This window comes from Phocoena sinus, chromosome 10, assembly GCF_008692025.1.
Source record: "Phocoena sinus isolate mPhoSin1 chromosome 10, mPhoSin1.pri, whole genome shotgun sequence".
Classification (NCBI taxonomy): Eukaryota; Metazoa; Chordata; class Mammalia; order Artiodactyla; family Phocoenidae; genus Phocoena; species Phocoena sinus.
In genome coordinates, this window is record NC_045772.1 from 46,525,491 (window position 1) to 46,552,939 (window position 27,449).

Consider the following 27,449-nt stretch of genomic DNA (forward strand, 5'->3'; position numbering starts at 1 on the left):
GGAAGGGGGTGGGAGGAATTGCAGTGGTGACATGTGAGAAAGATAAAGGAAGAGGCTGATATAAGAAAATTAGGTATGAAAGTTATGGTCACATTTATGCAAAAGTATATGTATAATACGTGCAAAAGAATTTTTGAAATAATAAGAGATCATTATCAAAATAAAATATACTATCTTCCGGTTTTCAGGATCTCCATAGATTAAGATAAAGGAGAATGTAAATGTTCTGGAAGAAGTCAAATAATCATGAAAAAAAATTTGACCTTGAAGATTGGCTGAAGACCATTATGAGTCTAACGTTTCCAGTGTAAGATCAAGAGCAGCGAGTTGCATTCAATCATTTCAAGGTACTGGTGCCACCAAGTGGTGTCTGAAGCAATTGTTGGTGCCATTTTATTACCCTACCAGTGAAAGAAACCCTTGGCTTACCTATGCCGTGCATAGGAACAAGAGGTCTATGGAGGGCTTCAATTCTCCTTGGGATGAAGCACACACCTATGACCCTGGTACTGACATGAACAGAGAGTATGAAAATGGGTAGGGAGCAAAGGCTTTTGCTCTAGAATCTGAGCTCCTATTGGTTTTTCCTATTGGCAGGTGCTCTGCTATGCCCATCCTTCACCTGTCAAGACGCTTGAGTGGTGTTCAATAAGTTATAACTTCTTGGACTAGTTTACAACCTGTCTGACTTCTTTAGCTGCCCTATCTCTTTATATAGGTTTTCTCTTTTTATTGCCACCATCCTAGCTTGGCCTTTCATTATTTCTTTCCTAGCCATAAGCACATCTTCATGGGCTTTCCTATCCTCAGTCTGTCTGTGCTCCAATCCAGCCATAACCCACTTTTGTACTAAGCTTCCTGAAGTCTTGGTCGTTTATTGGCAGTAATCAAATGCCTTCAGTTGTTTATCCCTGTCCACGAACAAACTGTGACCTCAGCGCACAAGCTTTCAATAGGGTGACCGTATGTCTCTGTTTGCCTGGGATGGTCCCAGGTTACTACTGCTATCCCAGAGTACTTGTTGTGACTTTATTCACTTCCCAAAGTGCTCTGGTTTGGATAACATATTATATGGTTGCCCTAGCTTTTAACCACTTGGTTCTCCTGCCTCTAATACATACAATAACTAAACTAACAGAAGAATGTATAAAGTTCCTGGTGGATGGAGGAATTGGGTACAGGAAGAGAGTATATCTTTCTCCTCAGATATTCAAAAACTAAATATAAATTACTTGGGATTTATTACCCTATCTAAAATTTGTTTTATTCTGCCACTTAAATGATAAGTGAGGTTTTTTTGTTCTAACTCTAGTAAGAAAATCTACCTTTGTATTTTTTTATGTAGCTCTCTTTGTTTCTAACAGATGAGTATAGTCCTATCTGGGACCTGATGAATATCACATTCATAATTTGTTACTCAATGTGAGAAATCTTCAGCTAAGTAATAATATAGAAATTTAAAGAACTCTGAAGAGGTAGAAACACTTATACCATGAGCTCCTTCAGCACAATGGCATATCTTTTTTCATCCAGCAATTAGCACAGTGCTTGTATATAAACGCTGTCAAGCAGAAATTAGAGCATTCTCTGCCAGGTTATAGAAATGAAATTTGAGTACTGTATTCTGGTTTAAATATTTTTTTCTTCCAGTTTTATTGAGATATAATTGACATACAGCCCTGTATAAGTTTAAGGTGTACAGCATAATGATTTGGCTTACATACATCATGAAATGATTATCACAATAAGTTTAATGAACATCCATCATCTCATATAGATACAGAATTAAAGAAATAGAAAAGACTTTTTTCTTGTAATGAGAACTCATTTACTCTTTTGACAACTTTCATATATGACATAGAGCAGTGTTAATTATATTTATCATATCATACATTACCTCCCTAGTACTTATTTATCTTATAACTGGAAGTTTGCACATTTGACTTCCTTCATTCAATCCCCCTTCCCCCTACTCCCCACCTCTCATGACTACAAATCTGATCTCTTTTTCTATGAGTTTGTTTGCTTGTTTTTGAAGTATAACTGACTTACAACACCATGAGTTCCTGTTACACTACATAGTGATTTGATAATTGTATACATTTCAAACTGATCACCACAATAAGTTTAGTTATGATATGTCACTATACCAATATATCTTTGACTATATTTCCTACACTGTACATTTCATACCCATGACTCATTTATAGCAACTGGAAGTTTGTACATCTTAAACTCCCTGTTTGAGTTGATCCTATTGCGGACTCTCCGTGCTTCCTGGACCTGGATGTCTGTTTCCCTTCCCAAGTTAGGAAAGTTTTCAGCTATTATATCTTCAAGTGTGTTCTCTGGCCCTTTCTCTCGCTCTTCTCCTTCTAGGACCCCTGTAATGCAAATGTTAGTATGCCTGATGTTGTCCCAGAGGTCTCTTAAACTGTCCTCATTTCTTTTTTTTTCTTCTGTCTTCTTTCTGTTCAGCTTCAGTGATTTCCACTACTCTGTCTTCCAGCTTGCTGATCTGTTCCTCTGTATCATGTAATCTACTGTTGATACCTTCGAATGTATTTTTCATTTTAGTTATCGTATTACTTCATCTCTGTTTGTTTCTTCTTTATATTTTCTAACTCTTTGTTAAAAAATTCTAACTTCTCACTCTGTTCGTCCAACCTTCTCCTGATTTCTTTGAACATCTTTATGATCATTACCTTGAACTCTTTGTTGGGTAGACTGCATGTCTCCTCTTTACTTAGTTCTTCTTCTGGGGTTTTATCTCGTTGCTTCTCTTTGAACACGTTTCTTTGTCATCTCATTTTTATTTCTATGTATTTAGTAGGTTGGTTACATTTCCTGACCTTGGAGAAGTGGCCTTTTGTAGGAGACATCCTGTGTGTCTCAGCAGCACACTCCCCTCTGGTCACCAGAGTTATATGCTCTAGGGGTGCCCCCTATGTGGGCTGAGCGTGCCCTTCTATTGTGGCAGGCTGACTACTGTGGGTGGTCTGGTAGGTGTGGCTGGCCCTGGACTGGTTGGTTGCCAGCCTGTGCCTTGTATGGAGGCTGTTGGCCTCTGGTTGGCAGGGCTGGGTCATGAGATGCCTGGCTATGGAGCCCAGGGTGGAAATGGGGTGAGCCCAGGGCTAGTGCTGGCCCACTAGTAGGTGGAGCCTGGTTTTGGGGTGGGTGGTTACAGGGCTGAGGTTCCTGGATCTAGTGTTGGCCTGCTAGTGGGTGGGGCCAGTTCCTGACACAGCTAGCTGCAGGATCCAGGGTGTCCCAAAGCTGGTGCTGGCCCATTGGTGAAGGGGGCTGGATCTGGGCGTGGCTGGCTGAGGGGTCCAAGTGTTAGCCTGCTGGTGAGTGGGCTGGGTGCTGACATGGCAGGCTGCAGGGCTGTTGGTCCTGGGACTGGTATCTGCCTACTGGTGGGCAGAATTGGGTCCTGGGGTCTCTAGCTGTAGGACCTGGGGGTCCCAAGGCTGGTGTGCACTGGCTGGTGGGTAGGGCCGTGGCCCAGGGTGTCCTGGGGCTGTTGCTTGCTCACTGGTGGTTGAGGCTGGGTCCTGGGGTTAGGGCCAGCTCACTGGTATTTGTTAGAGTTTCCAGAGTAGACTCTCGTGTTCCAGAAGAGAAGTGTGGATCATCTCCATCTTTATACCTCCACGGGCTTCCCTCTGCCTATGGACAAAGTCCAAACCCTTTGGCAGAGCATGCGAGACTCTTGTGTGTCTCTTTTTGCCTGTGAAATATCCGTCCTCAGCTTTCCTGGGAGCCGTACAACTCCAGGAAATGCCCGGATCCAATGCCTGCAGGCTTGCAGGGCTGTTATTCAAGAAGCCCTCTGCTCCCCTGGCCAAGTTAGACCAATTCTCTCCTGAACATTTTCAATTTTGAATACAGAGAAGGAAGGATTGAAAGTAGTTGGAAGCGATTTGTTTCAGGTACATATTGTAGATTCTGTTGCTGACACGTATTCTAGAGTAAGGCACGCTAAGAAAATTGACCATTTGCTCCTATTACCTGAATTCCCTTAGTTGTCCTGGATTCTTTCAAAGACCTGCTTATTCAATGTTTTCTTTGCTTCTGTATGTTATCCGCAACTTTTCAATAAATTGTCTTCTCCTTTTCCCTGTTTTCTTTGGCTTAAGTTGACAAAACTTTGTTTGTCCTGACTAGATGAAACTGCTAACCAAACAGAGCTGACACAAAATTCTTTGGTAATCTGACCCAGAGGTAGTTTGCCAGATGCCATCTTCTGACTTAGGTTCCTAAAATGGTTCATGTTTTCTCATAAAACATAAAAGACTCAGAAAAGTCTTTCTTATCTGCCGAATGAATTCCTATTCCCTCAGTGCTGGGATCAGGCTCCCCTTTGGTAAGGCTTCCCTGGCGCCTTTCCACACACAGTTATAGGCTCTTCCTTCCCTGATACTTGTGCATCCTGTGTGTACATAGCAAGATTAGGAGTCAACTTTTATTACCTGTCCAAAGCCATGCTAAGCATTTTTAATTCATTAACTAATTTACTTCTTCCTACTGTCTAATAAAGGTAAGTATGGTTATTAACATTCCATATTATGCATGATGAAACAGGGGCAGAAAGGTTAAGTAACACCCTACAGCCCAGCTAGTAAGCGGCACAGCTAGGATCTTAACCTAGCCGGTCAGACTGGGAACCACTGTGTTCTACTGCCTCTCAGAGGTTCTTTATGATGGTCTTTTTATTTTTTTAAAAAACATCTTTATTGGGGTATAATTGCTTTACAATGGTGTGTTAGTTTCTGCTTTATAACAAAGTGAATCAGCTATACATATACATATGTTCCCATATGTCTTCCCTCTTGCGTCTCCCTCCCTCCCACTCTCCCCATCCCACCCCTCCAGGCTGTCACAAAGCACCGAGCTAATATCCCTGTGCCTTGTGGCTGCTTCCCCCTAGCTATCTACCTTACTACGTTTGTTAGTGTGTATATGTCCATGACTCTCTCTCGCCCTGTCAAAACTCACCCTTCCCCCTCCCCATATCCTCAAGTCCGTTCTCCAGTAGGTCTGCGTCTTTATTCCTGTCTTACCCCTAGGTTCTTCATGACATTTTTTTTCCTTAAATTCCATATATATGTGTTAGCATACGGTATTTGTCTTTTTCTTTCTGACTTACTTCACTCTGTATGACAGACTCTAGGTCTATCCATCTCATTACAAATAGCTCAATTTCATTTCTTTTTAAGGCTGAGTAATATTCCATTGTGTATATGTGCCACATCTTCTTTATATGATGGTCTTTTTAAATGTGTTCCCAGGCTTATCTCCACCTCCAGGCTGAGATTCTGTTGAGGGCAAGGATTTTTGCTTTGTTCAACTTTGTAATTCCAGGTCACAGCGTGTGTGTAGCACATCAAAAGATTCAGTAAATGAGAGAATGAACCAATGAATAAATTCCCCTTTTGATATATGCAATTACTTTATTTCCTCATTCTAAGATACGTGTTTTAAAAACTTTCTGAAATTAGAAAATATCTTACAAATGGTATATATATATTTAATAGGGTGCCTCTTTGCCCTTCACCATCTTGGAAAACAATATTAAAGTGGTACATCCCACAATCCATGGAGTCAAGGAAATATGAGGATCATTTTGGTGATCCAAAATGATCCAGTGCTGATAGCATTTGGTTTGCTATCGGCAAGCCATAGCAATTGAGCTCCTTCTTACTGGTGTCTCCCTTCTGAAGCATCATCTCTATCTGTCTGTCTCACTCTTACTGAATTGGGTTGTTCCTATTCATTTCAGAGAACCCCATGAATTTTCCCCCCAAAACCCAGGGCTGTGACCATAGTTGGACAATTGTTTGTTACCATGGTGAATTAATATGACCTTGAAAGGGGCCAAGATAGGTTCAGATATTAGAGAAAATCAGTTTGGAAACAGTTTTAATCTGGGACAGGGCCTGGGCCTTTGTTGGTAAGGAGTCAAGCGCATAAAAAAGGGGCCATGCTTTGATTACCTTCTGTACCTGACTCAAGGTGTGATCGCAGAATGTTTCAGTGACATTGCTTTGTTTTCTCTCTTTTCATCACAGTTTGCCTGCCCTTGCATATGGGCTCCTTTTTAAAAAACTGAAGTACAGTTGATTTAGAATATTATCATATGAGCCGCTTTTGAAGAGTATACTCAGGAAGGCCAATCATTTTTCTCTTCCCCCTGTTCTAGGTCTGAATAACAGGATCAGTGTGGTTTTCTTTGCGTGCCTATTCCTTTCCTCTTAGTCATGACCTATATATTAGAATGACAACTGCATATTTTAGGTGCTGTTGCTTAAATGCCTCTTGGATTTGCTCCGATATTTTTTTGGTCCCAGAGAAATAGCCTCTAAATTGCTGACCTTGTTCACTGCTCCTGCTGCCCTCTCTAGTCCTTCCTCTCTACTAGTTTTGACTAGTTACTGTAGTAAAACCAATCCAATCTACTCAGTCACTTGTTTAAAATACGTGTACTGCTTCTCCGTTACTTTCCAAATGGAGACCCTTGTGCGTAAGCGGATATTCACAACCTGGTTTCTGTTGGGATTTTATGGAGAGACTCTATACCATATTTTTTCAGTGTTACGATGTCATGGGTGTCAAGTTACCCTACCAATTTAATGTAACATTTTCAAGGAGAAACAATAGACAAACAAACAAAAAGAACAGGCTTTTCTTGGTTTTGTTTTCAAACAGGTATATTAAAATGCATGGTGAGACCTTAGTAGCTAGTACTTGGTTAGTAATTTTCCAAAATTGAATGCTTTCAGGTCAGCTGGAGGCCTCTTTTAATTGTTGTGAGTGAATGCCTAACCAGAGATCTGCAGAGGTGACTTTTTTTTTCCTCAGAGACTTTGATCGTTATTTGCAGGAGAGAAAATGAAGCAGATCTTCCTCATTCTGTGCAAAACATTTAATTGGTTTACCTCAGTTATATAAGTGTGAGAAAGTATGACTCATTTTCCTGATGGAAGGGTATAACTAGCTCTTTTATATTTCGACCTATTTAAACCAAAATCCAGGAAAGCTTCCTAGGAGGTGGTGTTGGGCACGGTGCTGTCTACTTATGTGGTGAAGGAAGGCCCAGTGCTCTGGGAAGTGGCTGTACAGGTCACCAGAAAGCAAGCATCTGATGTAGGACAGCTGGGACCTCGGCTCCAGCTGCGACCACAGGGCAGAGGAGGGCGAAGGGTCCTTTATCAGTGGGACCTTAGAGTGCGGCTCTTGCAGTCCCAGAGCCTTACATCCAAAGAAGCCTAGCTCCAGAGGGTTCTATAATTAGGAAACCAATAAGCCTCTTGACCCTGGAACATTTGTTTTCATATTTTACTTTTTATTAGTCATCTGGAAAAAAGAGATATTTTAAGGCTTGAGTACTGATTTGAGTCACACATACTATAAAGCTCCTCATCTCCACCTCTCCCCATCCCTGAAAAACCAAAGTGACAGCTTCTTTAAAGACTTAGCCTGTTGCTGTTATTTCATATCAGCTGGAGTTTATACTCCCAGTATATGTCTATCATCGTAAGTTAGGATTAGGTTGTAAGAACTATTTCAGTTTCTTCTTGGCCCATAGCTACCTCTTGCCTTAAATACAGTATTCATAGAAAGTACATTTAAGTGCAGCTTAACTTCCAAGTTCAGGGATTCCTTTAATGGGCTGCATCTCATGTGACATAGCAAAGATGGTGCAACCTCCACTAAAAAGCCAAGTTGAAAGGTGATAGAGCTGCAGACCTAACCAAAGACACACATCTATAATGGGACCAGAACTACAGAAAAAATCCCAGTGGATTGAATTGTGTTTCTCTCCCTTCAGATTTTAGGAGAAAGAGGCAAATAGCCATAGCATAACTTTACAAAGAGATTTATTTAAAAATTTTAAAACAAGCAAATAATTTTGAAGCTATATCTTATATGTGTCTCTCATCACCTAGAAGGAAGGTAACAAGAAAGAAACAGTGCCTGGCATATTACGGTACTCAATAATGATTTTGTAAATGAATAAAGCTTGCTCTCTTTATACATTTAGCTGACTCCCTGTACCTCCTCAGTCTCTTAGCTTCACTATTTTTTTCCATATGTACTTATCTTTAATGTCCAGAATGTTAATGTTAATCATAATGGCTAATACTTACAAACTTACATAGAATTACTGTTATTAAGCTCTCTCTCCATATATATATACATATGTGTGTATATGTGTGTGTGTATGTGTGTGTATATCTCCACGCAATAACCCTAATAGCCTAAGAATTAGGTATTATTATTCTTCTAACCTTAAAGACATGGGACTGAGGCATAGAAAGGGTTAAAAAAAACTTGCAAAGTCACAATTAGTGACAAGATTCAAATCTAAACTGAGTCACTGCTAGGTCCTCAGTTACCAAAAAATCCTCTAAATCTGTTCCTCCAGGCCTGCTTACTTGAAGTAGGAAAGTGAATCCAGATCTCAGTGACTGGGGACCGGAGATTGTTGTATAACCTCACTTTACCAGGAACCCAATGATTATGCCCTGGATTCTGGCTTTGCAGGGTTTTTAAATTGAGGCTAGCATAATCTGGTCTCTTCAGAAAAGTTGACACTGATTGGAAGCCTGCTCTGTGCCTGATGCTGTCCTGAGCCCTCTTCTAGGCAGCATGTCATGGTATTCCCACAACAAACCTACATGGGTAAGAATTCCTACCCATGTTTCACACATGAGGACTTTGAGTCTTGGGAAGTAGACCACACTTTCCTGAGGTCACACTGCTGTTAGATGGCTGAGCTGGAACTCAAATCTGGAACCATCCAACTCTAGAGTTTATTTCATCTCTGTTGTTACCCCCTATTTTTTAGACATTTCCAATCAATCTGCCTTTCCAACACTGTTAGTGGCAGTATGGTAATTAATGTATATTTTAATGAGCTGAATGTTCCACAGAGAATTTCTTGAGCTTTGTTCCTACCACAAAGTATTAGTGAAGCAAATGGTAGGAAATCTTGTCAAATTCAAATTGGGATTATTCCTTTTATGTATTTTTCTTGCGCATGGTTGATTAACCATTACAACCGTTACATTAGTATTGAATAACCAATGTATTCTGGTTACAAATGTGAGAAAAAATATATAAGCAAAAGGATCTGGTAGGCAGTCAGCTCAGTGTATCATTACACTGCAGATTTCATTATGGGGTATTTTGAATGAAAATGGATACTTCTGAAATTCCCAATTAACTTTGGCTTTGGTACTAGGCTACAGTTGACCTTTTAGTTTAATGTTAGCTATTATTAACACAGGAAGAATGCTCAATCATATTTCTGTGTTTATAAGCATTGCAAAGGTAAAGGTTCTGGTTTCCAACTTTGAATTGAGGGGGAATGCAATAAATGCTATGGAATGAATGGCAAGAATCCACTTAGCCTGAGTTATGAAACTGACAGTTTGGGTGCTTCCTCCTTGTTGACCTTTTTTCTCCTCCTTGAATGCCTGATCCGCCCCCCCACCAGCCCCGTTTGCTCCAAGCTCTGAGTGAAATAATCTGATCAACAGGAACATTGGTGACTTAACAAGTTATTTTTTTGAGAAGTATTTGCAATTTCCAAAGGGAGTTAGACTGAGTGTACATGTAGACTTTTTCTGTCCACAAGGGGCAGGGGACCTTTAAGACCTGTTAAACCAGTTTGGGAGCGGGTGACTACTGAGGTACTAGGTAAGCTCTGTTAGCTGGGAGAATGCTGCGTTTCATGTGCAGACATCAACGTGGCATTGCCTGTGTCGTGTGCGGGCTCCCGCCTTTATCTTTCCTTTCATCTCACGGTGATGCTGTGGCAAGGGCAGCATCAGCGATCAGAGATCCTGCCAGCTGGCTTCAGACTACTGCTTGCCTTTGTCTCAGTGCCACATGTGAGATGTTTGGTTTTGGTTTTTTTCCCTCCCTCAGTGTATTCACTTTGTGCAGTGTCCCTGATCCACGGGCACAGCTACCATACCTTGCCAAGGGTTATCAGTGCTGAGAACATTTAATGATCACACAATGTAACCCAAACAGACATCTCAACAGAGTCCAGATGAAAAACCTCTATAATTTCCTAACATTTATCTAGAGATTGGCAAACTAAGGCCCTTGAGACAAATTCTGGAGAACTCTTGCTTTTGTACACTGAAGAGCTAAGAATGGTTTTTACATTTTTAAACAGTTGGAAAAGAAAAGAAAAGAAGAATAATATTTTGTGATATGTGAAAATTATATGAAATTTAAATGTCAGTGACCATAAAGTTTTACTGGAACAGAGCCACACTCTTCATGTATATATAGTCTGTGGCTGCTTTTGTACAATAATGGTAGGGTTGAGTAGCTTTGACAAAGGCCTGCAAAGCTTAAAATATTTATGATCTGGCCTTTACAGGGAAAGTCTGCCGAATCCTGATTTAGTCAGTCATCTGGCATCTACCAGGAGAGCTGCCTGGAAATCATTGTGAAGCAGGTCCGTGCCATTTTCCCCTTGTAGGCATTTGTTTTCCCTGGAAGTTCTGCCAGCTTGATTAATTGCATCAGTGGATATTAACACTGGACAAGGAAGCTCATATTTGCCTGTGCTGCTGAGCTGTCTAGGTTGCCTAGTAATGGTTGTGTGTTACCAGTTGCCTGGGATTAATGAAGTAGAAATAGAAGGAGCTATAACTGCAAGTTAACATTATTAGTTTTACAATGTAATTTTTCTGTTCTGTATATAGTTCAGTAACTGAGTTTAAAAACCATTATGGTTACAGAACAAAGCAAGACAAAGATAGTTCCTATTCATTTGGAAAACATGAACAAATGAAGGCCCAGAGAATTTAGACAACTTTTCTAATATCATACAGCTACTGAATGGGAAAAACAGGTCTAGAAACCAGGTATCTGACACCTCACTGCATTATGCTGCTTCTCATTAATGGAACTGCTGTATGTATGACACTGTGTAGAATACGCTTATAGATTTCAGACTGAGGTTCTTCTTTTTACTCATTTCCCTGGAAAAGCAATGTACGGGCATTTAACTAATTAAATTAGGCCTGATCTATTCGCTTTCTTCATTAGTAGGTAATTAAAAGATTCTTGGGGGAATTTTTTTCCAACTATTTCACTTGAGAGGATGAGACTGTTATTAGATGAAGCTTGGAACTAATACTGAATGCATCTATGGCCTCTAGATTCTCATCCCCAATCAGTGTATCACAGATGCATACACTTCTGTTCTACACAGATTTTTAAATTTTTTTCTAGAGACAAGACCCTCTTAAAATATAGGATGTGCTTATGTGGTGATATACCTGTGATCCAGGGTGCTATGTACATATACTTTGCTACCAGTGGTTGTAGCAATGTGAGTTAAGAGTCAATGGCTTTTGACACTGCACTTCTTGCACTGGTAGGTTTTTATAACTATAAACATACCTCCTGGAGATGCTGAGTCTCTACTCTTTTGAATATTTTGCCCCAATAAAGAAGCATGTTTGCAAAGTTGCATCCTAGGGATTTCAGAGGAACAATGCCAAGCTTCTGACCTTAGCTAGTATTTCTTTATATATGGAAATTCACAAGGAAAAAAAGAGGACCGTATGTGTGAAATTAGAAAGAATTAAAAGATTAATGGTATACATTCAAAATGTGTGTAAATTTAGTGTCAGCATTTCCTTTAATTGATTTTCAGGATTCAGTCTTGGCAGTTCTGCTTTATTGATGGTGGTTCTATGTGTAATGTATGGAGGAACATCTGATTAGTTTATTAAAGCAGAGTGTATTTATGTTCATCTTAACAGCTAAAATGTTTTCTTTAATTTGTTCTTTGACTTTTGTCTATATGTCTTTGTTTTTTTGCATTAAATAGTTTGTTGAATCCTAACCGATTTGAAACATAGTATAGTGAAGTAAGATTATTCAAATAATGGTGGAGCGGGGCGGAGCGGGCGGGGCGGGGCCGCGCAGGAGGAGGGCGCGTGGTGGCGCTTTACGGGTTCCAGCCTGAAGGGTGTGGGCTCATTGGCCAAATGGTGTCACAATAGATAACGTGAGTAAGATACGTCACTGTATTTCATATACTGAAGCCAGCAGAGCAAATGGATACTTCCTGTCTCAGCACCGACTCCTGTCCCAGGGTAACTGATTTATGCTAATGATAATACAGCTATTATGTTGATTAGTTATGCCAAAAAAAAGGACCATGGCAAACCGTTATAAAAAATTCTCAATTGATGACTAATAAGAACCTGCTGTATAAAAAAATAAGATAAAATTCAAAAAATAAAAATTCTCCCTCCCTCCTTCTTTCCTTCCTTCCTTCCTTCCTCCCTTCCTTCCTTTTTAATTGTTAAAGCTTGTTTGTTCTCCCTATAAAAAATACACTCATGTTGTTCATCTACTCATACTCCCCTGGGAGAAACAACAATTAACTTTGAACATGGAGACAGGTGGCTGGGCAGACAGCACAAATCTGGTTAATCAAGTCTAGTCTGGAAACAAAACAAAAAGGAATACTCAGTAGTAGTAATGCGAGAGAAGAGACCTGCATTGCAGCTGTTCTCACTAAGCTCATTGAAGATATTTTAAATGAAACAAACTGTTTGCTTTGATGAAACCGTAGCATATGATGTAGTTTGAAAAGAGAGAAGAGTACAAATCTCTGAAAGTCACACAAGTGATGAGATTTTTAATTTTGAGTGTTTTCCTTGGGTGTGACAGCCTCATATTTGGGATGTTTTGCATAATTATGAATGTGGAACTGTTTTGTATTTTAAAGCCGATTCTGGGTTTAGCTGGCATCGGTGTGCAAATGTATTCTTTATTTTCTAACAAGGTAAGCTTGGATAGTTTCTAGAATCTTCCTTGTGGAAAAAAAAATGTCTGTTAAAGTAGGCAGAGCTTTCTGAAGATGGTGTGCATAGCATGTACAAACATACTCTATTTTTTGATGTCCTTAGTGTATCTGGGTTTGGAGTATACAGCAAGATAACCTTAGAAGGAAAATATAATTTTATATGATTTTTAAAAAAATTGAATTATCCTTTTCTAACTCCTGAGAGGGTGACTTATTAAATTTGCTCTGTACTATGCCAGTCCTCTGTCTGCTCCAACTGAAATAAACAAACAGGGGCTCTTTCAACAGACAAAGAATAAGATGTGAGGAAAGTAAAAACCATGATTAAACAGTTCAGGTAGTGGAAATTTCTCACAAAACTTTTTTTTTGGAAAAGGAGGTCCCAAGGACAGTTTACATATTGATTCTACTTCAAAAAATCTCAAGGTCAGGATAATTTTGTGAGGTAAATTTTCCATAGAAAGCAGAGTGTTGTATCCTGGTTCTTTGGGAGAAAAGGTTGTCCTTCGAATACTGCAAGACAGAGAAACTCATGATTAGCACTACTGCTTTAGCAGGAAAGAAATGAAGTTGTTCAGGGAAATGCCTTTGTCTTTTAGAAGGACCAGGCATATCTGTTTGCAGTATCCACTTGAGATTGTTGAACCTTGTGTTGTACAATGTGAGACTTATGAAGGAGTAATTGTTGTATGATCTTATATTTATGCACAATGAGCATCCTTGTTCTGTTCCTTTATCATAAAAAACAATGAGCTGAGTTTAACCTATCAACTCTTGCATTTAAATTATGTGGGAATTAGGATGCACTTTGTGTGTCTCCATATAATAGTATGCAAATATAATTTCCTAAATTGAAGCCATCGAGTGTCTTTAAAAAATTAATGAGAAATATTTACCTATCACCTTTGGGCCACATACATAACAGCAACAGATAAGGGGAATTCAGCTCTACACACTGTTATATTCCCAGCTATAGTATTCAGAGCTGGTTTTATTGCTGCACTTTCTCCCAAACTCTTAGTCAGTTCTGAGCTGTTTAAAGCAGGGCATGTCACTTAGCCAATCTGAATCCCAATTTTTTCCATAAAACATGGATAATCATGTATAACTCGTGTTATTGCTAAATTTGATAAAGTAACATAGAGCTCTGGCATATAAGCACATGTACACACACATACGTAGTCATCTCCAAACTCTAAAGAATTCAGGAAGAATGTTTGTAAGAGGAGGGGGCGTTATATAAGCTTTGCAGTGGATGTCAGCTCTATTAGAGACTTGCATCAAATGTGCTGTGGAGCAAAAAGGAGAAGTGGTCTTTTCCACGGACCGTTGTTTAGGGTTAAGCCCTCATTCTTTTGCCCTTACACCTTGGGAGCGAGAAAGGCAGTAGCACTTGCTATTCTAGGACTCTGGAGGGTGACACGCCTGGGTTGGAATCATAGCTCAGTCACTTCTAATTCCTTAAAGTGAGGCTAATATGTATCATACTTCTGCTCTAGGGTGGCTGTTAGGAGAATAAAAGAAGTTAGTGAAATGTAAAATGCTGACACGAATATACCAAACATAGACAGTGTCTGACACACTGTAAATTCTCTATTAATGATAGTCATTTGTATTTGAAATGCAACTAGGAATGACATTTGACAAAGTGCATTAATATGGGAAAACTGAAATGAAACTTTAACACCGTCTAAGAGGATGGAGGTAATTGATTACATATTGCTCCAGGGCTATGAGTTATCATTTGGAAGATGTGATCTTACAGGACAACTGTTGGTGGCATGACAGATTTACGTGGCTCTAGAAGTGCATAGAAAATGTAATTTGGTGAACCTGTTGTTGAACTGCCGTCCCTACGTTAAGTGTAGAGTTAAGCTGGTAGCCACCACAAGATACTGCTGCTGCCTGTCTCTTTGAGAGATGCAAAAAGGAAAAGATTTCTTTTAATTATAAGAAAATACGAAAGCCTTCTTTGCTATGCTATCAGCATAGTTTCTCAGGAAGCAGGTGCCTATCAGTAAGTAAAAGAGGTGTGTGTGTTGGGCTTCCCTGGTGGCGCAGTGGTTGAGAGTCCACCTGCCCATGTAGGGGACACGGGTTCGTGCCCCGGTCCGGGAAGATCCCACATGCCGCGGAGCGGCTGGGCCCGTGAGCCATGGCCGCTGAGCCTGCGCGTCCGGAGCCTGTGTGCTTCGCAACGGGCGAGGCCACACACACAAAAAGTGTGTTTGTTTGTGTGTGTGTGTGTGTGTGTGTGTGTGTGTGTACATGAACACAAGCCCATATTTACTGTTGCAGAAGTGGCTTGAAAAGGCCAGGGATCACTGAGTGCATTGACTTAACAACATAAAAACAAAAATAGTGGAGACTGATTTTGGAAAGGAGGAAGAGTATCTCAAATGTCTAGTGAAGATTCAAATTCATAGTTCATTGAGTTTTGAGAATTTGGCATTAGAACGTTGTGTTTTTATTGCTCCTCCCTGCCAAGATCACTTCATTTCTGTCTGTAATCACATACACTTCCCCCCACCTCAAATTTCCGAAGAGGTTTCTCCTCTTCTTTGCAAAGTTGTGCATTCTAAGTCAGTTCTCCCCACCCCCATCAAGGGGAGGACCCTGGTCCTGTACAGTTTCCTCTGTCATCTGTATTTGTAACTTCTTTAGATGTTCTGACTCTGACATTGCAACTCATGTAATGCTCAAGCATCTCATATTTTTAAAAAGCTTCTCGTGTCTTTCTTTACCTACCTACCTACCTATCTCTTACCTTTTCTCCCCCACCAAATTCATCCGAAAGTCATGTGTGCTTATCTCAACATCCTCAACTCCCATTCACTTTTTTAAAAATTTAGTTTACATTTTTACCAAAATGTAAAATTTGATTAAAATTTCAGCTTAAGAGGTCAGATAGTTTTCCAAAACTTGTAACAAAACCCCTAGCTTTGTCTCTCTGGCAGCCCATAGGCAATACACTTTTATTTCCTTTATGTTTTACTCTTTATATCTCTATGTAACATACTACTCCTTGATTTTTCCATTGTAGGCAATATCTATTGACCACGTCTATTTTATGAAAGATGAGGATTCTTCTATTGCTAACACCATCCTTCACACATACTTTTCCCAGAGCTCCCTTTCCTATATAGTTAAATACTAATTTTGTTGTCACGTGACTATGACTTTAAAATGTCATTCATAGGTGAATCACATGATTATGTTTCCTTTCCTGCACACCTCTTTGTATTTCCTAGAGTTAACAATTCTTCTTTCCTTCATTTGCTTAGTTTTTCTATGAACTGATTCAATCCCTCAATTGTCTAAATTTGCTCTCATGTTCAAACACACCAGGGATTCTATCAATTTCACCTTTTGCAGACTTCTTTGCTGGACCTTCTGATCTGCTTCAGTTTGGGCTGGTTGTTACCAATGCCTGTTCTTTTGTAATCTTCCTTCATCACTCAGAATTTCCTCTGCCTCACCCTTGAGGTGGATTCCCTATTTCCATACCCTCATTTTGGTAGGGTATTCGCGATAACTTCTGCAGAAAGGGTACATAGGGGAAGTGTGTAAATATTTTGGTTCCCTGCATGTCTAAAAATGTGTGTAGTCTTATCACACTTAATTAGTAGTGTGTTTCCATGTAGAATTGAGAGCCAGAAATCACTTTCCATCAGAATTTTGAAAACATTCTGCCATTGTTCCTGTGTTGCTAAGAAATCCAAAGCCATTCTAATTCCTGATCTCTTGTATGTGACTTAATTTTGCTTGTTTATTTAGTTTTACTAAAGAATAGTTGATTTGCAATATTAGTTTCAGGTATGCAGCACAGCGTTTCAATATTTTTATAGATTATACTCCATTTAAAGTTATTATAAAATATTGGCTATACTCCCTGTGCTGTACATTATATCCTGTATCTTATTTATTTTATATATAGTAGTTTGTACCTCTTAATCCCCTAACCGTATATTGCCCCTCTCCACTTCCCTCTCCCCACTGGTCCACTAGTTTGTCTCTATATCTGTGAGTCTGTTTCTGTTTTGTTATATTCATTTGTTTGTTTTATTTTTAGATTCTACATATAAATGAAAACATATAGTATTTGTCTTTCTCTGTCTGTTATTTTACTAAGCATAATACCCTCCAGGTCCATCCATGTTTGTTGTAAATGACAAAATTTTGTTCTTTTTTATGGCTGAGTAATATTTCATTATATACATTTTATATACATATGTATTATATATATATATATATATATGTATATCTCACATCTTCTTTATCTGTTCATCTGTTGATGGACACTTAGTTTGCTACCATATCTTGGATGTTGCAAATAATGCTGCTATGAACATTGGGGTGCATATATCTTTTCAAATTAGTGTTTTTGTTTTCTTCAGATATACTAAGGAGTGGAATTGCTGGATCATGGTTCTATTTCTAGTTTTTGGAGTGCGACAGGAGCTACACCAATTTACATTCCCATCAAGGGTACTAGGGTTCCCTTTTCCCCACCTTCTTGCCACCACTTGTTATTTGTGGTCTTTTGGACAATAGCCATTCTGACAGGTGGGAGGTGATATCTCACTGTGGTTTTGGTTTCCATTTCCCTGATGACTAGCAAAGTTGTGCATCTTTTCATGTGTATGTTAGCTATCTGTATGTCTTCTTTGGAAAAATGCCTATTCAGGTCTTTTGCTCATTTTTAAATTGGGTTGTTTGTGTTTTGGATATTGAGTCATATGAGCTGTTTATATATTTTGGATATTAACCCCTTGTCAGTCATATCATTTGCAAATATTTTCTCCCATTCAGTAGGTTGTCTTTTTGTTTTATCAATGGTTTCCAAAGGTTTTAAGTTTAATTAGGTCCCATTTGTTTATTCTTCATTTTTGTTTTCTTTGCCTTAGGAGAGAGATCCAAAAAAATATTGCTAAGTCTTACGTCAAAGAATGCGCTGCCTTACATGTAGTTCTTTAATCCATTTTGAGTTTATTTTTATATATGGTGTGAGAAAATGTTCTAATTTCCTTCTTGTACATGTAGCTGTCCGGTTTTCCCAGCACCACTTATTAAAGAGACTTTTTCCCCCATTGTGTATTTTTACCTCCTTTGTTATAATTGACTGCAAGTGCATGGGTTTATTTCTGGGCTCTCTATTCTATTCCATTGATCCAAGTGTATATTTTGTGCCAGTTGCATACTGTTTCGAATACTGTACCTTTGTCATATTGTCTGAAGTCAGGGAGTGTGATACTCCAGTTTTTTTTTTTTTTCTCAAGATTGCTTTGGCAATTCGAAGTCTTTTGTGGTTCCATATAAATTTTAGGATTATTTGTTCTAGTTCTGTGAAAAAGGTCATGGGTATTTTGATAGGAATTGCATTAAGTCTGTAGATTGTTTTGGATAGCATGGACTTTTTAACAACATTAATTCTTCTGGTCCAAGAACACAGGATATCTTTCCATTTCTTTGTATCATCTTCAGTTTCCTTCATCAATGTCTTATAGTTTTCAAAGTATAGGTCTGTCATCTCTTTGATTAAGTTTATTCCTAGGTGTTTTATTATTTTTGATGTGATTTTAAATGAGATTGTTTTCTTGCTTTCTCTTTCTAATAGTTTATTATAATTGTGTAGAAAAGCAACAGATTTCTTTATGTTAGTCTGGTATCCAATAATTTTATGGAGTTTATTTATCAGTTCTAATAGTTTTTGTGTGGAGATTCTAGGGTTTCCTATATATAGTATCATGTCATCTGTATATAGTGACAGTTTTACCTCTTCTCTTCCAATTTGGATGCCTTTCATTTCTTTTTCTTGTCTGGTTGCTGTGACTAGAACTTCCAATACTATGGTAAATAGAAGTGGCAAGAGTGGGCATCCTTGTCTTATTCTTTGATTTTAGAGGAAAAGCTTTTAGCTTTTCACCTCTGAGTATGATGGTAGCTGTGGGTTTGTCATAAATTGCCTTTATTATGTTGAGATATGTTCCCTCTCCATCAACTTTGATGAGAGTTTGTAGCATGAATAAATGTTGAATTTTGTCAAATACTTTTTCTGCATCTGTTGAGGTTATCATGTAATTTTTATCCTTTGTTTTGTTAATGTGATGTATCACATTGATTGATTTGCTAATATTGAACCGTCCTTGCATCCCTGGACTAAATCCCACTTGACCATGGTGTGTGATCCTTTTTCTATATTGCCGAATTTGGTTTGCTAATATTTTGTTGAGGATTTTTGCATCTATATTCATCAGCGATATTGGCCTGTAATTTTCTTTTTTTTGTAGTTTCTTTGGTTTTTGTATTAGGGTAATGGTGCCTTCATAGAATGAATGTGAGAGTGTTCCCTTCTCTTCAGTTTTTGGAATAGTTTGAGAAGGATAGGTGTTAGCTCTTCTTTATATGTTTGGTAGAATTTCCCTGTGAAGATGTCTGGTCCAGGACTTTTGTTTGTTGGGAGTTTTTTTGATTACTGATTCAATTTCAATGCTAGAGATCAGTCTGTTCAGATTATGTATTTCTTCCTGATTTAGTTTTGGAATATTGTATGTTTCTAGGAATCTATCCATTTCTTCTAGGTTGTCCAACTTTATTGGCTTATCTCTGTGATATCAGTTGTAATTTCTCCTCTTTCATTTCTTGTTTTGTTTATTTGGGCCAAAGGTTTATCAATTTTGTTTACCCCTTCAAAAAACCAGTCTTAGTTTCACTGATCTTGTCTATTGTTTGTTTGCTTTTTTGGCCTCTATTTTATTTATTTCCACTCTGATCTTTATTATTTCCTTCCTTCTGCTGACTTCGGGCTTTGTTCTTCTTTTTCTAATTCCTTTACATAGTAGGTTAGGTTGTTTATTTGATATTTTTCTTGTTTCTTGAATTAGGCCTGTATTGCTCTAAACTCCCCTCTTAGAGATGTTTTTGCTATGTCCCATAGATTTTGGAAAGTTGTGTTTTTATTTTCATTTGTTTCAAGTTATTTACAGTCTTTCTTTTTGATTTATTCATTGATCCATTGGTTTTTTTAGTAGCATTTAGTTTATTCTCCATGTTTTTGTGTTTTTTCCATTTTTCTTCCTGTAATTGAATTCTAGTTTCATAGTTTTGTGGTTGGAAAAAATGCTTGATCCTCTCAAATTTGTTGAGACTTACTGTGTGGGCTAGAATGTGATCTATCCTGGAGAACATTCCATGTTCACTTAAAAAGAATATGTATTCTGTTTAATTTTGGATGGAATGTCCTGTAGATATCTATTAAGTCAAACAGGTCTAATATGTCATTTAACACCACTGTTTTTTTTTTAATTGATTTTCTGTCTGGATGATCTGTCCATTGATGTAAGTGGGATTTAAAAATCCCCTACTACTGTTTTATTTTTGTTAATTTCTCCTTTTATGTCTATTAATATTTGCTTTATATATTTAAGTGCTCCTATATTAGGTGCATATATGTTAGGAATGTAATATCCTCTTCTTGTATTGATGCCGTTATCATTATATAATACCCTTCTTTGTCTACTGTTATAGACTGTTTTAAAGTCTACTTTGTCTGATATGAATATTGCTACCCCAGCTTTGTTTTCATTTCCATTTGCATGGAATACCTTTTTCCATCCTCTTACCTTTAGTCTGTGTGTATCTTTAATGTTATATCTTACATCTTCATGTCTATCCCTTAACTGTTTTTGTAGTTATAGTTGATATTACGATTTTTGTCTTTTAAACTTAATACTAGCTTATTTAAGTGGTTGATCCATAGCCTTTACCATATATTTGCCTTTACCAGGGGGATTTTTCCTCTTCCTAAAAGTTCTTATTTCTTGTTGCAGCCTTTTTTTTTTTACTTAAAGAGGACCCTTAGACACTTCATGTAAGGTCAGTTCAGAATCAGTGAACTCTTTTAGTTTTTGCTTGTCTGAGTAGCTCTTTATCCCTCCTTCAATTCTGAATGATAACCTTGCTGGGTAGAGTATCCTATGTAGTAGGTTTTTCACTTTCAGCACATTAAATATATTGTGGCACTCCCTTCTGGCCTGCAGAGTTTCTGCAGAAAAAATCAGCTTAGAGCCTTATAGGGGTTCTCTTGTATGTAACTTTTTGTCTTCCTCTTGCTGCCTTTAAAATTCTCTCTTTAACTTTTGCTTTTTAATTATGATATGTTTTGGTGTGGGTCTCTTTGGGTTCATCTTGTTTGAGACCCTCTGTGCTTCCTGTACCTGGAAATCTGTTTCCTTCTTCAGCTTTGGGAAGTTTTCTACCATGGTTTCATCAAATACATTTTCTACTCTTTTCTCTCTCTCTTCTTCTTCTGGGACACCTATAATGTGAATGTTAGTAAACTTGATGTTGTTGCAGAGGTCCCTTAAATTATCCTCATGTTTTAAAATTTGTTTTTCTTTTTGCTGTTCTGATTGGGTGATTTCCATTATTTTATCTTCCAGATCACTTATGTATTCTTCTGTATCACTCAGTCTACTGTTAATTCCTTATAGTATATTTTTCATTTCAGTTCAGCTCTGACTAGTTCTTTTTTATATTTTCTGGATCTGTGTTAGAGTTCTCACTGTGTTCATCTTTTCTTCTCCAAGTTCAGTTAGCATTCTTATTACTATTGCTTTGAACTCTTTATCTGGTAAATTATTTATTTCTTTCATTAGGGCTTTTTTCCAGTTTTTTTTTTTTCCTGGTTCTTTCACTTGAAGCATAATCCTCTATCTTCTCATTTTGTTTAACTTTCTCTGTCTCTATGCTTCTCATCTTGTTTAACTTTCTCTGTCTCAATGTTACCTATCCCAGTTTGAAGGTGTGTCCTTGTGTGGGAGCATCCCTATGTAGTCTGTGTGTGCCCACTGGCTTTGGTTGGAGATATGGATCTGAAGTGAGAAATGTCACATCTTCCTCAGGGATGTGCTGGCAGCCAACACCTTGGTGGGAGTAAGGCTGAAAATGGAGGGACTGGAGCCAGAGCCAGGTGTGAGCTGAGGCTTCTCCTATGCTCAGTGACATTCACTGCCCTATTGGGAGTGGGGTCGGAGTCCAAGGGGTTGGAGCAGAAGCCCTGAGGGATTTGGGTGGTGTGTGTGTGTGTGATTTCAGTCTCTGACTTGGGTGGGGGAGTGTCAGTGGCCTGAGGGCCTGGGGCTGCACTTCTGTGCTGGTTTCACTTTTTCCCCATTGTGCGCACCTTGGTTAGAGCCTGAGTCAGGGCTGGAGGTGTTGATGACTCGCTCCTGCTGGCAATGTCAGTCTCTGACCTGGATCTAGTTTTGCTCCTCCTAAACGTGGACAGAGTCATGTGAGCTGGCAAAGGCTGCCTCTGCCCTTGTCAGAGGCAGGCTTAGGTCTGAGCTGACCGCATTCGCTCCGAGCGTGTGCATTCTCCTTGGCAACAGCACCTGCCCTAGTGGAGAGCAGCACCAGAGCAAGAGGGGCTGGAGCAGGCTCCTGGTGTGGGGTGAGGTGTGCTCTGGTTTGGTCCTGGCTAGTGGGCCAGAGCCACAGACAGTTTTCGATCTGCTGCCTCTGCACTGTGGCTGGCAGCAAGTGAGTGTGCGCACGTGCTCTTCGAGAGCAGTCTCAGCTTCTTACAGACCACTGATTTTCAAACCAGCTAAGGGGACTCATTTCTCAAGTGCTTGACTCCAGGGCTGGGGTGCCTAATATGTGGTTTGAACTCCTCACTCCCCAGGGAGGATACCTGAACCACTATATTTCTTTCTTTTTCTTTGTCCCCTGTTAGGAGTGTGGGTCCTGACCAGATTGCTTCTCCATGCTTCCCACCAGACTCTGTGTGGATCTTTCCTTATAGCCTTGGTTGTAGAAGTCTTTCTGCCAGTCTCCAGGTTGTTTTCAGGAGAGTTGCTCCACATGTGGTCATATTTTTGATGTGTTCGCAGGGAGAGATGAGCTCAGTGTCCTCCTACTCTGCCATCTTCACCTTCCCTGCCTATATTTTCATTTTATTTTTTCTCCACGGTTACTTTTTAGGACCACCTATTTGTGCATAGTGTCCTGAAATTTCTCAGGTTGTGCCTTGATATGGATGTTTTATCTGTTGTATTTTGGGGGAGCGCTCTGTGGATGCTTTCAATGTAGGAAGTTTTCTTGCATTTTTTACTTTATGATTTCCTTTCCTCCATTTTCTCTAATCATTCTTTCTGAAACTTCTGCTATTTGAATGTTGGACTTCTTTGGTTGATTTTCCAATTTATTTTCTCTATTTTCTTGTTATATTTTGCTCTACTTTTTAGATTTCCTCACTATCTTCTAACCCCCTTTTTAGTTTTTCATTTCTGCAAACATATTTTTATTTTTCCAAGCGTTCTTTCTTATTCTTTGATTGTTCCCTTATCGATAGCATTCTGTTCATGTTTCAAGGGTAACACGTCTTATTTCTCTGACTATATAAATATCAGTGTTTTGAGGTTTTCACCTCCCTGCACAGGTGATTATTTGCTGCTTGTTTTGTTTTCCGTCTTTCGTTTTAGAGGTTATTTTTTTGTTTGTTTGTTTTTTGTTTTTTTGCGGTACGCGGGCCTCTCACTGTTGTGGCCTCTCCCTTTGTGGAGCACAGGCTCCGGACGCGCAGGCCCAGCGGCCATGGCTCACGGGCCCAGCCGCTCTGCGGCATGCGGGATCCTCCCAGACCAGGGCACGAACCTGTATCCCCTGCATCGGCAGGCGGATTCTCAACCACTGAGCCACCAGGGACGCCCTAGAGGTTTTCTTTAGTTGTTTGGGGATCCTTGACTGTATGTTCATGTTTAAGGTTGAAGAAGTAAAAAGCTGATGGAAATTTCTGACAGGGTAGTGTGCATTCTGCATTGTGGACTGTGAGCTTGATGGTGGAGGAGAAGTTGGCTGTTTCCTCAGAGAACCCCTGATGTCAGTATTTTAGGTCTTTTCCCTTATGCTGGTTAGAGTCTGTGGAGAAGACTCTTTTAGTCTCCTGCCTGGAAGGTATAATTCCAGCTGCCAGTTTTATGGGGGCAGAGTTAGGGAGGAGGGCTGAAGATTTCAATATTTGGCATTAAAGTGTCCTTTAAATTGCAACCTCCACTGTCCCGGAATTCAATACGGCACACTTCAATGACTTGGTGTCTTCTAGTGCAAGAACTTTTTCGCTCTCTGCAGACTCTTAATGTCTAGTCTTCCATAAGAGGTGAAGTCTACCTGCCAGAGAGGGCTGCCATCTTGGAGTCTGTTCTGTACAAATTCTCAAATGATTCTTCTCTTTTTAACCCCACTTTCATTCAGACTTCCAGCAGCATCGCAATCTGGTGCCACTACTTCCAGAATATTTGGATAAGGGATTTGTGGTACGAATTGGTTGGCTTCTTAACTTTCCTCACTGTTGATTTAGGATTCTGCTTTCTTGATGTCATGAAATCATCTACCACTCATCTGTCAGTTTTCCAGATTCCAAACTTTTTTTGTTGCCGCCTTGCTTGTTGGCTTTGTCTTCACAGGTTAATGGATTTCAAAAGCTCTTTACTCCTATCTTGGTGGATTCAAAAAAGAACAAGAGTACATGAATATTTTCAATCTGCTACCTTTAACCAGGTATTCCTACACACCTTTCAAGTAACTTTTCCAACCACACTTTTCACTACTGAAACCTCTCCGGCAAGGAAACTGATGACCCAGGCCTCAGCAGGACTTGTCTTATAAGTAGCATTTTATCATCTTTGAAACCATTCCTTTCTCTAGGATTTGCAGCTGTCTCACTCTTGAATCCCCTACTTCTCCTCATTACTAGTCCCTTCATGGGGTCCTCCTTCTTAGTCCATGCTTTTAATGTTAGAGTGTCCCAACATTCTTATCTTCTCTTTTGACTTTTCTGCCTACCTGGGGTCATTTAATTCCCTCTCATGGTTTCACCTACCTCCTTACGATGAGAGATTCATGAATCTCTATCACTGCTTAGACTTTTCCCCTGAGCTCTAGTCCTTGGTATACAACTTTCTTCTGGATGTTTTTAACCTCGACTTCAAACTATTCATAACTAAGTTCATCTTTCCTCCAAATCTGTCTTTTCTTACCTTCCTTCTACCTCAATGGATGATTTAACATCTCCCCAGTAACTTAAAATAGAAACTTTGTTATAAGTTACCTTAAAATCATTGGCCTCTAATAGCCCTATATCTAAGTTATATCAACTCTATTTCCTTTACATTGTGTGTGTGTGTGTGTGTGTGTGTGTGTATGTGTATGTATTCCTCCTTTACTTCTCCAGTATTACTGCCTTAGTTTAGGTCTTTATCATCTTTTGTTTGCTCTATTCCCATAGTTTCTTAATGATTATCCCAGTCTTGAATCCATTTTCCATATTGCCATCAAAAGAATAAAGAGCACAGTTCTTTCTAAAAGGCATAACGGATCATGACTTTCCCCAGCTTTAAACTCTTTGTCAGTCCTCCATTCACCATAGATAAAGTTAAACAGGTTTAGTTTGGCCTAAGAGGCTCTCCATGATCTGATCTCTTCCTAGCAATACATATATCGGTATGTTGGTTCATGTGGCTCTCTTTCTTTCTGGAAAGAACCTGTCTATAATCTATAGATGCACCCCAGTCATCTTTCAAAATTCAGCCCAGCTGTCTCTCCAGTGTTCTACCTGTATCCCTTACCCAAGGTAGAATTAAGTGCTCTGATCTTTGTGGATTGTGTAGAATAGAGATTGGAGTATGGGCTCTGGAACCCTGCTTAGGTCTATATTCTGATTCTACCACTTGTGATCTGTCACATTTTGGATACATGTCTTTTATTCCTCTGTGCCTCAGTTTCTTCATCCGTAAAATGGGGATAGTAATTGTATCTATCACATGACACTATGAGGCTTGAAAGGAAACACTAATGTAAAAGCACTTAGAACAATTCCAGGCACTTACTGAAGTTTACTCATTATTTCTGTCCCCATAGTGTTCTGTATAAACCTTTATTATAACCCCTGTGGCACTTTTTTGCCCTCAATTGTTTACACATATGTCTCTCCCTGTGATATTTGAAGGTATTTGAGGACAAGGACTATGTATAATTCACCTCTGGGTCCGCAGAGCTTAGCACTCTGTCTGGCATATAGGAATGTTTCCATATACATTTGGGGTTGAATGAGTATAGGAATGACAGACAGTGGAAAGCATATGTACCATTTACACTGTAGGGAAAAATTTGTGCTTCAGTGGAAATCTCTGCTTTGTTTAGAACATTTCTTTCTGGGTTATCCAGTTCTGATTTTATGAAAGCACTGGGCCTTTTATCGCCTTTGAGTTATTTTACAATTCTGTAAATTATAGATAATTGATAGCAATGAATAATAGTTCTTGTTTTAGGCATGCAAATAAATTCAGCACAGTAGGGACTCAGTTGATTCCTGTCCCTCACTATGAAAGCAGCTAACTTTTCCTCCATTTGCACATTCATTTCAATACTCTTGACCTACATATTGTCTTTGGAGTCTTCTTTAAGCTGATTGTAACCTCTTATCAACTTCTTCGTTAATGACTAATTAAATACAATCTTCAACACATGCTTATTTGCTATCTACATGAGCACCGTGACTTTATCTTTTTGTTAAAAAAAATCCTTTAACAGTACCCACAAGTTGTCTTGGATGATTGCCTTATCTAATGATTATCTTGGATATTTTTAAATATTTTATGAGATGGTTTGAATAAAACACACTCTAGAGGTGATCTGAAACCATTCTTCCTATAGGACATCAAGATTATCATTCAACACATTAGTCATTTAGGGCCAAGTTTAAAACTTTTTGTCTAATGAGAGGCCTGACATCAGGATCTTGGTGCTAACACTTGCAAAACTTTTCTAGCAATTCATCTCCTCCCGTGAGGCTGAGAACAAAGACAATTTTTTAAAAAGTATGTAGAGTATCATATGGGGCCCTTATGAGGCTCTGGACATATGGAATTAGAGATGTGGGAATAGTCTTGAGGATTATAGAAAGGAATAGTTGGCAGAATAATAAAGGAAGGAAAATTACATCTTGAACACCCTTTCAATCTTTATCAAATTATAATTATTATAAAAATCATTTAACCATAAAAGAGTACACCTTAATTGGATCCACTAACTTCTGGAAAATGGCAAAGTATGAATTGTAAAAATCTACTAAAGGAAAGCAGGTCAATTTAGGACTGGTCACACAGAGAACTCTAATTTGGACTAAGTGAAGAAAAGAATCTGTCTCGGTTAGTGGTATACCTTATTTATGGCCAACTTTGACAAGAAATATGAGTTTATGAAGGTCAAGTGTTACAGAGTAAGATCTTTTTTTTTTTTTTTTAAACATCTTTATTGGGGTATAATTGCTTTACAATGGTGTGTTAGTTTCTGCTTTATAACAAAGTGAATCAGGTATACATATACATATGTTCCCATATGTCTTCCCTCTTGCGTCTCCCTCCCTCCCACTCTCCCCATCCCACCCTTCCAGGCTGTCACAAAGCACCGAGCTAATATCCCTGTGCCTTGCGGCTGCTTCCCCCCAGCTATCTACCTTACTACGTTTGTTAGTGTGTATATGTCCATGACTCTCTCTCGCCCTGTCAAAACTCACCCCTCCCCCTCC

The 27,449-nt window shown here is 39.0% G+C and overlaps 1 protein-coding gene across 1 annotated transcript in view; it reads left to right on the plus strand.

Annotated features, from left to right (window-relative positions):
• The first annotated feature begins 241 nt into the window (after positions 1-241).
• TSPAN8 (tetraspanin 8) overlaps positions 242-27,449 on the plus strand; it is a 73,436-nt gene continuing 46,228 nt past the window's right edge. The window contains exon 1 of the mRNA XM_032646007.1: positions 242-347. The gene's annotated coding sequence lies outside the window, so the exon portion shown is untranslated. The remainder of the gene's footprint in view (positions 348-27,449) is intronic.